We start from the raw sequence: 15,170 nt of genomic DNA on the forward strand, positions 1-15,170 counted from the left end.
TTTTGCATTCGTTTTACTTAACCGATAAACAGAAATTATGATATTTCGTTTAGTATGTGGTGGGTTACGCACTATCAAAGTTACCCGCATTATCAAAGATACCCCGTTTTACGGTACCGTAAAATGGGGTGAAGTTGATCACTTTCGAGCGATTCAGTTCTGTAACTTCTAGTAGAATGCATGTATTATTATCCATATATTTTTAAAACATGTACTGGTTGGATATCTATCGAATTTTCGACGAAATGTTCATTTAACTACAAAAATATATTTTAAAACTCAAAAAGTGGAGTTTTTAAATCCGGGGTGAAGTTGATCAATTATTGCGATAAGTTTCCTAAAATAAAGAGATGTGCTATTCACTAAATTTGGGGTCACTGAATCTGGATCAATTCTCAAAAATCTTACAACGTAATGATATATCGGTCAATTTTAAATGTTGTAAATTACAGAACACACCACATTAAACGCCTAAAGGTATGCAATATTCTTTGAAATTAGCAAATCGCGCACAAAAATACAATTTTTACTCAAAAAAAGATTGTTTATCCACAGTGAAAACTCAAAACTGGATTCACAGAGCATATCTGAAATGTATGGACCAGTTTATTTGAATGGTGTCTTTATATAGCCTTGTCAATAGTCAATTGTTTGGAGAAGAATGGGATTTTTTGTCCCGGGATGGACACTCTAGGTTTTGATCAATAGTCAATTCTTCAATTTAGTATTATAATGCTATTGAAAAACAATCAAAAATACTTCATTGAGGTATTTGACAGGTATTGAGGACTGATGGAGGTATTGAACTACAATTGAAATATATCACTTTTATATGAAAATCCATCATGTATTGTTTTGATATTTTTAATATCTGATCTCATTATCAGTTTAGTGTTTGTAGAGTGCTTGAGATATTATTTGAGGTAATTTACCTCTCAGAGAGTAGTCCGCAGCTGACAAGAAAAGCGTTCAAGTATAAAATCTGCTATTTACCAAAGTAATTTTGACAGCTGATCTACTAGGAGCGAAATGTTTCTTTTTCTTACGGAATAATTGAGCGGGACATATTTTTTCCGTACGGACAGCTTCTTTTGATTTGCACGGCAGGCCTTACCGACGTTACGAAATCGTAATTGCGATAGTGGAACCATTTCTTGGCCGTTTCTAGTCCTATATTTTTCACAATACTTTTCAGCTGCAGGCTACGCTTATGCAGGGCTCAATCTAGGGATGGGACAGCTTTTGCTTTTGAGCAAGCTCTTGAGCGAGATCCAGAGTAAAGCTAAGTATGCTGTTTCGCTCAAGAAAAGTAAAGAAATTCCTTGAATGAATGGGTCAAGAAATTTCCTACAGAGAGCCCCCTTTGAAGTGACATTTCTTCTCAACTGCGTACTGCGATCAGAAAAATGTGATTTTCTTGACCATTTCTTGGAAGAAATTTTCCACGCATCGAGATAGGCGATTCCTTTTCTTGTCAGTAGCAAACCAGCCTTAACCTTTGTTGTTTTATTTAGAGCGCACATAGCAACCCGTGTTATTACTCATTGTTATAATTTTGGAAACAATATCGTAAATGGTTGCGTTTCAGGAAGCTTTTTTTTTCTGGTTATTTGAGTGGAGTTAATCGTTTAAGCATAGGGGAGCAAAAATTTAATAATTTGCATCACTCTAATGCTTATGCTTAATTTCAAATTTTATATGTTTTATTTTTATTTACAAATTTACTGATAAAATACTTGCAATATCAATCTGTCAATAAGAGATTACAAGCCTTATTTTGCCTCGCTAGCTTTACATTTTTCAGTGGGATTTGAAAATGAAACTTTAAACTACCGTTCTGATTCAAATTCCAAACACTCTACTTTGTATGGGAAAGGTTTCACTTGAAATGTTTCAAAATTTTTAGTTCAAAAGTTCACAACTTTCAGGCACGTTTTGATATGAATTTACCATAGTAATCCATGGAATTTAATGATGCGCGATTAGTTTTGACGTTGCTCTAACGAATGAGAAAGTTTAATTTTTAATTTAACCATTTTAGTTTTGCTTTTCGTGAGCTGTCCGGAATTCGAAACAAAGTGTCCGCAATATGAAACAAAAGTGAGGTTGTGGCCGGAATAAGAATCATGGAAAGTTCACTAATTTCTATTCATTTCAGGTAATTCAAGCTGTAAAATCCGACTCTTCGGTCGCCATTCGAAAGATTAGTGCTTTGAAAGCATGATAACGCAGATGTATCATATATTATGTTGCAATTTATATGCTTTTCGATCGGTTTTACTACACTCAGGCCTCAAATGTCCGTAATATGAATCAAAACGGTATCTAGCAAGATCCTCGCAAAATAAAGGGATATTCATTGGCGAACCGTGACGGATTTATATAAATTCGAAATACTTCACTGTTTCCACTCAAACGGTCGAAGGAATGTGAGCTTTGTGGCCGTGCGGTTAGTGTTACCTAGCATTTACCCATATCTATCCAAGGAGTGTGGGTTCGATTCCCGCTTTAGTCCGGAAAGCGTTGCATGCTAGTCCGTTGTCCTAGTGTGGTGATTCCTTCAAAGGGCAAATCGTCTACTGAAAGCATGAACGCGTGGTAGTGAATCATTCAAAGATATTTACGAAGACTCTTGGCGTATATTTGACAAGGTTTCTGGAAGGTCGCTGGAGTTTTTTTAATTCTCCTAGTGGCCATTAGTTGGCTAGCAAGTTTCTTGAACTATTAAAAGCAGCGAAAAAAAAATGACGTCTGACTGAATGTCTATCATATCATAACATTTCATGACGAAAACTTTTTTGAAATGCCTGAAGATATTCGAAGAAATCATTCAAATCGTGTGAAAATCATTTGGGATGGTGGGAGCCGCTGATGAACACCTATTTTTTGTTGGATTTTGGCAAGATCCTTCTTAGATGTTCTTTATCCGTAGACTCCTGACAATTTTCTTCGTTTTAGTGGACTCCAGACGAGCATTGCAAAATTCATGCATTATCAGTAGCGAGTTACAGATGTGTCTAGGGTATTGAATCTGTTGATTCGTAATTAGATATTTGGAACGCTCCCTTGATTTCGAGAACATATTTTTTTGGGGTTCGCGTGATGTTTGTAGAGCTTCCTAAAAGGTTGTAGCTTCAAAAAGGTTGATCAATATCAAAATTTGGAATATAAGAGAAAAATAAAATGCTAAGAAACATTCAAAAATGTAGGTGACAAAAATTATAATGCAAAATTACACCCGATATAGCAAACTATAATTTAGTTTAAATCAACCAAAATTCTGATGGCTGGCCTTTTAATCGATTTGACAAAATTTAATGCAATCGCGTAATGAATGACACATTAACCCCAACATTTCTTCACGCATTCACACGAGTATAGTTCATTGATCGGAAAACATTTGAATTCCGACCGTTACGACCGTACGTCGTGCAACATTAGGCGACCTTGCGGAACCCACCTGACTGACACAAGAACGCTCGCGCAAGCTGGTCGAAGTATAGGTAGCCGGTACCGCATTGCAATACCAATTCTTTTCAAAGTTCGCATTGACGACGGGGCATTCAACTCTCAATGTGCGGCAAAGTCTCGTAGGTCCGTATTTGTTTGGACCCATCGAACTGGTTCAGTCTGTACACAGTAAGGTGGCCCATTTTCGTAAAAATCTAAAGATCTTCTTCTAGCGTTATGTCAGACAGACAAGACAGAGCCTGCTACTCAGCTTAGTGTTCTTATGAGCACTTCAACAGTTATTAACTGAGAACTTTCTTTGCTGATTAATAGTTTTTGCATGTGTATTTGTGTGGCAGGTACAAATATACCTTATGCCCTGGGAAGTCGAGAAAATTTCCAGCCCAAAAAGATCATCGACCGGTGAGTTCCGAACCCACGATCCTCAGCTTGGTTTTGCTGAACAATCTAAAGATACAGCCCTCAAATTTGTTCATTTGTAATTGAAACCGGGTTTCCCATATATTTGGTCGATTTCTTCACAAACAAATTTCAAGTTCGGTTAGGCCTACCTTTAAAGTTGACGGATTTCGCAAATGCTCCTAGTTCAAAAAATTTGGAGTGTGTAACTGTTTGTGCAACGCAACAATATGTGCACCAACCCTATAATTTGTATCACACACCATTAAAGAGAAGCTAAATAAATGATCAGTACGCTCTATACCTTCGCCATGGCAGGACGGTCCAAAACACGGTTGTTTTATTTTAACTAGCGACAAAAATAAACACAACGTAGGATCTAAACCATTCCCGTGCGCGATCTGTAACTTATTTTTTCGTAGTTTGATCACCATGGTCCACCCTAATGCTCGGAGTCGAAGCTAAATGTGCCCGCAAGTTCCATTATTTAGCCCATTCTCTTTTTTCTATTCCGCGAAGATCATGGCACGAATGCGCCTAGTTGAGTGCATTTCAGGCGTGCGTACCAAGTTCAAGTTCATTGACTACTTCTTTTGCGCCAGTAGCTACCGGTAGGTAACTAGTTGCCAAGGGGGACAGCTGCCTAATATGACAATATTGGGTTCATTCAAACAGGTTCAAACCTGTACAGAAGGCAGAAATGTAGGTGAACGTTTTGCGCAAGTAGAATATATAACAATAGCAAAAAGTTTCCTTTCACATTATATAAAGTGAGCTACCCATGCTTGTTGCTGGAAAAGTCTTGAGTACAGAACACACGATATCGGAACTTGGACTTTGATGTCATGCTTAAGGCTAATTCTTTAGCATACACAAATCATTAATCCTCTAGATTGTCATTGTTTCAACAACACGGTAGTGAATGCAAGCTAGCCAAAGCTTATTGTGGATTGAGATTAATCGGGAAGTACTTGCACTCGTTGGATGATCGTCAGACCTTCGCAATAGGATAGGCCATGGATGAAGATATCCTTGAGAGATCTGCAACCAGCCTATTGGGTCGAACAAAAAATTAGTGAAGCTGGTCATGGTGGTTTATAAAATGAAAGGCTGATGTTTCCTATCTATTATATCCGATAATCGAGAGCTTTATTCACGATTAATGTGTCATTCTTATGTGATATTCACCTTTTCATAAAAAAGTTTGTTGAAAGACACTGTTGAGGGAAAAAAGATCATTTCGAATAGAAGGTTGACCCGAGATGCTTCACTAGTTATTATCGAAGTAATGAATGAAATTTTCTTTTTACATATAAACATTTTTATTTCGATTCCTACTTGTATTCTTTCTCAGTGCCAGTGTGTTTCGAATGGGATGTGCACAATCTCAATAGTGATGATGAGCAAACAAAACGTGAAGCTAACCTATGGAAACCTTTAGTCATCTCAAATTATGAATCAGAACCGAATAATGATGCTGTGCATTTTCTTATCATCTGGAATTTATAATTATAAATCTACAAATGTTCAGGGATTTTGTGCAGAATTCATCATCCGACTTTGAATATACATCTACAAGTTATCCGAAGAAATCATCCACCACTTGCTCAAAAATCCTTAGGTAATGACATTGAATTCTGTTTATTTTTTGGGATACTTTGAAGGATCACAACAAAAAAAAAACGAAAATAGTTGATCGATTCTTTAGACAATTCCACCAGAAATTCCTCTGGAAGCATCCCTAAAACTATATTTGAAGATTCCTAATGATACTGCTCCTAGCGCTCCTCCATGATTCTTCTATTATTCCTAGAGTTTCTGAAAACACTGCTGGAAACATTATCGTGAAAACTCCTGCGAAAATTTCTGAAAGCAGCCATAAATTCTTGAAGAAGAATTGAACGATTCTCTGGAAGAATGAATTATTCGAGAATCACTTTAAGATTTTGTGGAAGAATTACCGAAGGAATCCCTGGAGCACATCCTGTCGAACGTTATGAAGAAATTACTTGGTTAGCTAGAGGAATACCTGCAGTTGTTTATTGTGAAATCTGTGGAGAAGTTTTAAGAGCACTTCCTAGATGATTTTTTTTTAAATACTGAGTTCCCAGGAGAAATTTATCAAAGAACCTCATGGACTGTTTTCGGTATTAACTGGTAGAAAATTGCCCTAACGATTCTCTGGGGAAATATTTGTTGGAATCCTTCTTGAATATTGAACCAGCGTAAAAGCTTTGGAAGGCGCTCTCAAAAGATTGGTCGAAGGAAATGACACCTCAGAGAGTTTCATCCGGAGGTCGATATAAATACTTTCAAGAATTATCAGAAAATAGTCCTGGATTTAAATAATTTTCTGCAGAAAAATTGCGTAATTTGTTTGATTACACCGAAAATACTTACAAGATTTCTACCAGATTTGTGTGTTTAGCATTTCGTAGAATGTGAATTGTTAAATGTCAGGAAAACTTGAACATTGTCAGGCTCCCACAGTTTCAAACTCCTGAGAAGCTAGGCTTTAGATGTAATCGGTCACCCTATAGTAATCGGGCAGCCACCTACTCACCGCAGTGTTAAACACCACCACCGTAAGGCTTAGTTATCATTTTTTGGGCAGCCTTAAGAGGTGACGTAGAGGGGCAATGACCGAGCAACGAGGTCAGGGACCTCAAGACAGTTGACGACTCCGTAATATGGGAAGAACCAAATACTACGTCCATCGTTTTTCGGGATTTTAAGACCCCCCCCTCTGTCACGCTTTTTCCAATACCTAATACATGTACTGTCACACTTTCGTAGACCCCCCTCCTCTCCTAAATGATGGACGTCATTTTTGGATGACCCCTATCTTCACTTGCCCAGAGTTCGTCAACTGAAACGGTCAGAAATTGAAGGCTGAACCTAAAAGTTAGAAGCGTAGAGTTGTTCAAGAAGAGGCAGAAAGGATGGAGAAGGAGAGAATAGACGTTGAAGAAGTGAAAGCGAAGTGTACTGTACAAACCCGCCGGTTTTTAATAGCATCGATAGTTGCAGTTCCCTGCGGTGCCCCGGAGGCTTTCTGGGCAGAATTCAGGCTACGAACCCGCCGAAGGTCGATCCGTAAACATATCGGCAGGAACAGGACACGCATCAGTAGATCTACGGAGCCCATACATCAAGCCACCCCATGAGACCACGCCGTTGCTGCATTGTCGTTCTACGTAGAACTCTGCATCGATCTGCGTCGAGGAGCTACAGCCATCGTTGCAGATATCCTGAAGTAGATATGGTTACGGATCGGCCTCCAGCAGGTTTGTAGCCAGTTTACTGCCGAAATGGACACTGGGACACCGCAGAGAACTCGGGCTACAAAAGCTACGTAAAACGAGCTGGGTTGCACTGCAGTCACTCCCACTTTCTCAAACTAATCTAACCATATGCGGGGCCTCTTCTCTACCTCCACCACATCTTACTCCTTCAGGATGTCTGCAACAACGACTGTAACTCCTCGACGAAGAGCTCTGCGTAGAACGACAATGCAGCAACGGCGTGTTCTCCTAGAGTGGCTTGAGGTTTGGGCTTCGTAGAACTACTGCATATCCTAGTCTTGTCGATATGGTTACGGATCGGCCTTCAGCGGGTTTGTAGCCGGAATACTGCTAGGACTAAGACATTCTAGTTCTACGCAGAGCTCTGCATCGATCTGCGTCGGGAAACTACATCCGTCGTTGCGGAAATCGTGAAGGAGTAAGGTTTATTGGAGATAGAGAAGGGCACCGGTTAAGGTTGGATTAGTTTAAGAAAGAGGGAGTAAAGATAGCCAGCCATTAAATTGTCTAAAAATGTGCTGTGGTTAACTACTTTAAGTGCGATAATTTATTGACCGCGAGTTACATTAGTATAGCGTGGTTATTGAAAGAGGGAGTCTTTTTGGTGCTCCCGATGTGTCTTAGGAGGAATTTTTGGAAGAATCTAAGAATTTTTTTTTGTCGGAAACATTTAACTCAGAATGAAGACATGTTTGACATCTCTGGAGAATTTCAAGTAGTTTTTATTGATGAATACTTGGAAGGACCCTTTTGAAAATTACCAAAGAAGTTAGAAGACATCCGCGCTCTCTGGATAATTTCAATTTAGACTAGCGGCCAACAATATTTTTTCCATCTAGTCTCATACATATGAGTTTTGTAATCCAAATTCCATGATTAATTTTCAAAAAAAAATCAAGACGAACCTTTGAAAAAAAACTATAGCAAAATAATGAGTTTTTACTAATCATGCATATACGCCACTTATGAGATTAACCATTAGAACATACATAGTAATGATGATATGAATAATTTTGCTATATTTAATTATCCCCTAAAAATATTTTTAGCTGTTATTATAAGAACATAGTTGTAAAATATTTTAAAAAAGTCAAAAAACCCTAAATCAAAAAAGTGCAAATAAATGCAGCTTATACTCTAGTTTACATCTTTAAACACCCTCGAGAATAAATTATAGTTCGGGACAACTTGGGACAAAAAGTATGGGATGTCTAAAGTTATGATAAAAAAACGAATCGATTTTTTTCAGTGTAGGCCTCATATACCCGAACTAGAGTACGAATTTTTATTCCATTTTATTTTTCAAAGTTAGCTTTTTGAGTAAATTTTCTGATCAGTGTATAAAGATCTGTATAAAATATTATTAAATATTATGCAGTATATTTAATTCAACGTATACTTTGTGTTTGCACTAAATTCTTAATTTTTCTTTAAAACTTTATTTTTGACATACTGTGTTTAAAAACCTACAAACGATCTTGCTCTTAATTTTGGGATAATATTAATAAAAATGTTAACTATGGAATGATGTATAAGAAAAACCTATCAGAACAAGTCATTTCAATTATAAGTCAACTGATCGCTTATAGTGCTGCAGTAGAATTTCTAGCATTGTGTCTGAAATATTTATGAAGAATTTGTAAGGAATATCTACAGGAATCACAAAATGATGTTCCTGCAGATGATCAATGTTTTTTTGTTGGAAATATTCTCTCAAAATGTTTTTAAAGAAATACCGGAAGTTTTATTTCCTAAAAAAAAATACTGATGGACATTTGTGGGCGCCTGCTTGGCAAATCATTGAAGAAATTATAGCTCATATATAATCAAACTATTGCACAATATAACGTACTTAAATTGATCCCAATATCACACTATCTTCCAATCAGAAGGTGTCTGGGTTCGATTCTTCGTCGGTTCGGCCTAAAGTATGGCTCACGAAGAGCTTGAAGGCTCGTCTAATGTTTGGCCCGTTGTTTAATTCTTGTTTAATTTCAAGCTGAACGTAAACTAAATTTTCAAATTTTGGAAATAAGTGAATGTTTAGTAATCTTGAATGTTTTTTAGCATTTTGATGGAGAAATCGAACTTCGACGTAAAGCGAAAGTCCAATTTCCACTACTTGATAAAAAAAGGATTTCTATCAAACTTTAACAAAATTTGTAGATCACAACATGATTATTTGTTTCAAAACTATTAGGAATATTTCACAAAATCATGGGTACAGAATCATTAACATGAATTTTATGGAAATCTTGGTCTGAATTCTTACGGACCCTTCAGGAGTATCCCGACAGAATAAACACTGAATATGGAACATACACAGTTCGAACGAAACGTGTAAATTTCTGAGACATATAATGCACATAACTGGAGCGTGGAATATCATGGATTTTTACATGATATGTCATGTAAACTTGTCATGTAGAATTCAGAGTAGGATTCATATAGTAATTTCACAGATTCCTGGACAGGATTGTTCAACTTTCAGAATAAATTTTGGTCAAAATGTTGAATCCTTTCTTTAATTTTCACAGAATCATGATCAGCTTTCCAACAAAATCCATCATTCTATTAGAATCCTGGATAGGACTTTCAGGGACAGGTAGGATTCTAGCAGAATACTGAATAGTTTTTTTAAATAAAACTTTACCAATTCAGGGCAAAGTTCTTAAAAAAATAGGCTTGGGCTACGTGGAGTAATCCTGAGTACAGTTTTTACAGAACATTCGGCGGGATGCTCAGCAGCAAGTACTTTGTTTCAATATCTCTATAAGAATTTTTTGAATTACCTGATTTTTTTTCGATTTGAAGAAAATGGGTTTCTTCGAAAAAATTGAAAGGTTAGGCAGGCTGGCTAGAACGATTAGAAACCGAAAGTGGTTGACACGCATGCGCCGAAAGGTGTTCAAAGATTCAGTGTCAGATTAGTATGAGAAACCATATAAATTATGTTGAAAAGTAGGTTCTGTTTCAATTTGGGCGAATTCCAAAATGACAATGGAAACCGAGCCTTGGCTGATTAATGGCCACTTAATAGTCATGATGACTTGCATGATAAAACACCGACAATAATAAAAATCGAGGCCTGGAAGCTGATGTCTTCTGGTGTTTCTTTTGTTTAAACGTACAGAAAGAATTTCACAAGATCAATGAATACAAGTCACGTACTTATGATGGGATTATCACTTGCCGTTTCTGAATAGTAATACGCCATACCGTCAATCGTTTCGATTTCATGAATGAAGCAATACAGCCCCATTATCTTCGAGACTCAATGACAATCAGATCGGAATCTGCGAAGCTCAAGGATCCAATTAAGATCACCTCTACGTCTGTTCCGGAGAAACATGATTCGCACATATCGCGCATTGATGTGTCGCACAATTAGCTACTTGAGCTATGAATCGCACAGGAACACCTTCATTCTCCTTTTTAGGATATTGTGAACGCCAGAAAAAGAACTACTTTTTAGCTTTGAAGTGGAAAACGGTCATCCATTAATCCCAATTTATGGGGTCACTTTAAGCTCCAGAGCAGACGCTGATGCGCTTTGCCCATTGTAACAAGCTTGTTAGTGCAGCAGCACCATCGTCACGACCGTCTCTCAATAAACGTCACAATTAGGTTTCACTCTTGTCAGCTAAAATGATATCGGTTCTATAAAGTAGGTAATTTATAAATTGTGATGTGAGTTGAAAGGACACTTGTTACAGTTGTTCGATTAAACAATATCAAGTTATCTAATTTATACCATTTCTTATAAATCTAAACACCTTCTGTCACGAAATAGATATATTGATTGCTCGACTAATTGTTCCCCTTACATGCAATCCATAAAAACGAAGTCGCAATCGTATCATTCGACCATAAGGGCCTCCATATGTTGCGCAAAAACCCATGTTTGCAATTGTTGTTGTTTGATATACTTAGTAAGTTTTTCCTCAGTCACGACGTACACGATGTTAAACATCAAATGCTTTGTTCAAATGCCGATCACTTGATATTCACATGGAGCATGGAGTTGCAGCACATGCAGCACGGCAGGATCCCATAGCAGGTGTGTAACGCAGCCCGTCCCTACCACCAATCCTTCCTCTATCGAATTCGCTACACGGTGTGTCTGAAGCTATTAATAACGTCAAAAAATGTCCACTACTTCGGCACCCACCTTTCGAAAGATACAGTATTTGAGCTTCTTCTCCGTGAATTTGAAAATATTTCAATGTGGGACACGAATGTTATCGTTTTAATTTTGAAGAGATACTCACGGGCTCTAAAATACTCCCTAGCGGGCTCTAAAATACTCCTTAACAACTTGTAAATTAACCAATGTTTGCACTAGGTATTCTAAAGATGAGTTTTTATTTTTAAATTATTTATTACAGCCGACTCTCCGCATCTCGATGTCGAAGGGACCATCGGGATAGGTAGAGATCGAGACAAAAAACAATTTTTTAATGAATACTAGCTTGAGAATCACGCCATTACCAGGAAAATTAAAAACGAACAGACGTCATTTTGTCTTGACAAATTGTTTTGAATCCCTAAAATTTAGTCTAGTAACCTTTGACAATGGGCATATCGACATACGGAGAGAAAATCAGGACTGAAAGGCCCATCGAGATAGGGAGATATCGTGGTAAGGAGGATATCGAGATATGGAGAAAGAAAATGTATGCAGAATGAAGGGACCGAAAAAGTCAACGACATAGGGAGAGACATCAGGATGTAGAACACCGAGATGCACAGCCGTCCTCCAGAGCGGAAAAGCTGGTACGAGCCAAGCTCCGCGATCAAGAGAACAAGGCAACAGCGGAGAGGCCAACATCACGTCTAAGGCTAAGAAAGCCAAGTGCCACGGGATAACCCGAACCAGGAAGTGCTTCCATAGGAACCACGGACGCAAAGAAATAGCAACCCGATAAGGATGGGAGCATTTTGACGGACGAGCGTGAGGTGATCGAAAGGTGAAAGCAACACTTCGACGAACACCTGAATGGCGCTGAGAGCACAGGCAATGAAGGTCAGTACAATGGAGGAAATGCCTTTGTCAGTTCTGCGGGCGATGGAAACTAACCAGCCTCCCTCAAGGCTAAGGATGCCACTCACCAGCTAAAGAACAATAAATCTGCTGGTAAGGATGGCATCGGAGCTGAACTCATAAAGATGGACCTGGTGAGGCTGGCCATTTGTCTGCACCGGCTGATTGGCGCAATAAAGGGGTAATATCAAAGACAAATTAAAGACCCCGATGTCCCTTGCAGTTGCCCAAAATTTGATGACTCATAAGGTAATCTAGAATGCCGTGAAAAGTGTACTGCGATCTGTCAAACTTGGGTACCTTTTGTACTACCGAGGGACCAAATGCAGTACTAGAAGTGGTACACAATCTGAGCCCGAGTGTGACGGTAATATGCCACATCTACAAGAAAGGCGACAAGTTAGATTGTGAGAATTTTCGAGCCATTACTATTCTGAATGGGTCCTACAAAGTATTATCCCAGATCATCTTCCGTGGGAAGTTATCAAGCCGGTTTTGTTGACGACCGATCGATAGTGGACCAGATCTTCACTGTACGGCAAATCCTCCTAAAATTTTGTGAACTCTAGGATCCAACGCATCACCTTTTGATCGATTTCAAGGCGGCATACGACAGTATCGATCGCATAAAGCTATGAAAAATCATGGACGAGAACAGTTTTTCCGGGATGTTCACGAGATTGATAAGAGCAACAATGGAATGTGTGCAAAGGTTTCAGGCGAACAGGTAGCAGTGTTACGATAGACGGGGATACCTTTGAGGTGGTCGACGAGTTCGTCTATACCTTGGATTCTTGCTGACGGCTGACTATAACGTTAGCCATGAAATACGGAGGCGCATTAGCGTAGCTAGGGTGCAAAGAATTTCATTCAATATTATGCATTTGATTTCTAGAAAACTAACACGCTAACAAGTACATAAAAATTCGGTTTGAAGGTGACCTTGATCGGCAATGTGTAGGGGCCCCATGATCAATGATTTAGTGATTAGAGTAGCCTAAATACTAATTGAAAATTCATTCTCGATAAATTGGTTTAATTTTGTAATTCAGGCAGATCTATGTAAATATGCGGGGTGCATAATTAATATGGAACATACTTCCAAATGTTACGGATTATATTCTTAAACAAGCCGATTCTCATTTTAATGGATGACTTCAATAACTGCCGCTATGAAATGCATAGATAGCTCCACCGTAGACTTGTGTGTTTGACAGGGGGAAGCCGCTGCACCAACCAAAGAGGCCAATTATTGTTGGAATCCCTGGCCACATAAAATGTAGAGCTGGTAAATGTGGTTGTAGTGAGAACCTTCCGCAGAAATGGTGCGGAATCGATAAACGACGTAACGTTCTGTAGTCCTAACCTTGTAGGAACCATGAACTGGTGCGTTGGGCTTTCCTTAACCGAGTGGTTAGAGTCTGGAATGGATATTTCCTTGACTTCCCTGGGCATAGAGTATCATCGTACCTGCCACACGATATACGATTGCGAGAATTTCAATTTTAGCAAAGAAAGCTCTCAGCTAATTACTGTGGAAGCGCCTACTGAACATAATGCTGAGAAGCTGGTTCTGTCCCAGTGAGGACGTAATACCAAGAAGAAGAAGAAGAATAAGAAGAACTGGTGCGTTGATGACGATTATACTCATTGCGATCTATAAGTGATTCGATATGGTATAATACTAGGCGGACGGAGGGCAGTGCGATGTAACTTGACCCAAGTCCGAGGTTTGAAAACAGCGTGCTTCGATGGCGAAGTATTCACTGAAGCCCTGAGGCGCGAATTGAATACTCTGGACCTAAACGGTGAAGGACTAGTTGCTGTGATATCATAAGCGCTGTTATTCCATGCCGACAGAGAACAGGTCGCAAGTGTATTGGTAGTACGAAGTAATTGCAGGACTACGAGCGATCTGCCTTCGGGGTAAACGAAGATTGCATCGATCACGCACAGAAGCACAAAGAGAAGAACGCTTTGTAACATTCAGAAAGTTGACTCTCACAAAGGAAATCAAGAGTCAAAAACGGGCATGCTTTGATAGTCTATGCCAGAGTGTCAATTCGAGTCCGTGAGGTGACGCCTACAGAGAGGTAATGGCCTAGACCATACGTGCCATGGCGCCCCAAGAGAAGTCGCTCGAGCTGCTGCGATCGATAATCGATGACTTTTCCCGCATCATCCCCGCGCCGTATGCGGCAGATTAGGGGAAGAAGTAGCGAGGGTGACGAACGAAAAGGTGGCAGAAGTCGGGAAGTCATTGACGTCAAACAAGGCACCGGGACCCGATGGTATCCCGAATATTGCCTTAAAGCAACAGTGAATGCGGATCCGGACATGTTCAGAACCACGATGCAATGCTGCATAGATCAAGGAAACTTCCCGGATGTATAGAAGCGACCGAAATTGGTGCTACTACCAAAGGCGGGGAAATCACCAGATGACCAGTCGGCGTATAGACCTATCTGTCTACTATAGATACGACGGGCAAATTATTGGAGAGGTTGATCGTCAACAGGCTGGTACCGTATACGGAAGGTACGGACGGCCTGCCAAACAACCAGGATGGATTCAGGAAAGGTCTCTGGATGCTACCCAGTCGGTCGTTCAGACGGCTGAGGTGGCAATCGAGCATGAAAGGAGCGGCATCCGTTACTATGCGGTTGTCACTCTGGATGTGAAGAATACGTTCAACAGCGTAAATTGGGAAACGATAGCACTTCACCGCAATGGTGGGTGGGTACCGATTTTTTCTCGTTAATAACAGCTTCAAACACACCGTGGCTAAAGACATTCTTCTTAGAACGTGATCTCACACATATGCTAATGAATGGGAACACATTCTCTATCTCTCTAAATGGAAGGTGGTTTTGTCACATTAGTTGCGGCGTGCAGTGAATAACAGGTGACAGTTGTGGAGTCTGATAATCGAATCTGGCACGGTAGTCGTC

The 15,170-nt window shown here is 39.3% G+C and overlaps 1 protein-coding gene across 1 annotated transcript in view; it reads right to left on the bottom strand.

Moving 5' to 3' along the window:
* Positions 1-15,170, bottom strand: part of LOC5575942 (organic cation transporter protein) — a 147,282-nt gene that overhangs the window by 42,598 nt on the left and 89,514 nt on the right. The window lies entirely within an intron of this gene.

Source organism: Aedes aegypti, chromosome 2 (genome assembly GCF_002204515.2).
Source record: "Aedes aegypti strain LVP_AGWG chromosome 2, AaegL5.0 Primary Assembly, whole genome shotgun sequence".
Classification (NCBI taxonomy): Eukaryota; Metazoa; Arthropoda; class Insecta; order Diptera; family Culicidae; genus Aedes; species Aedes aegypti.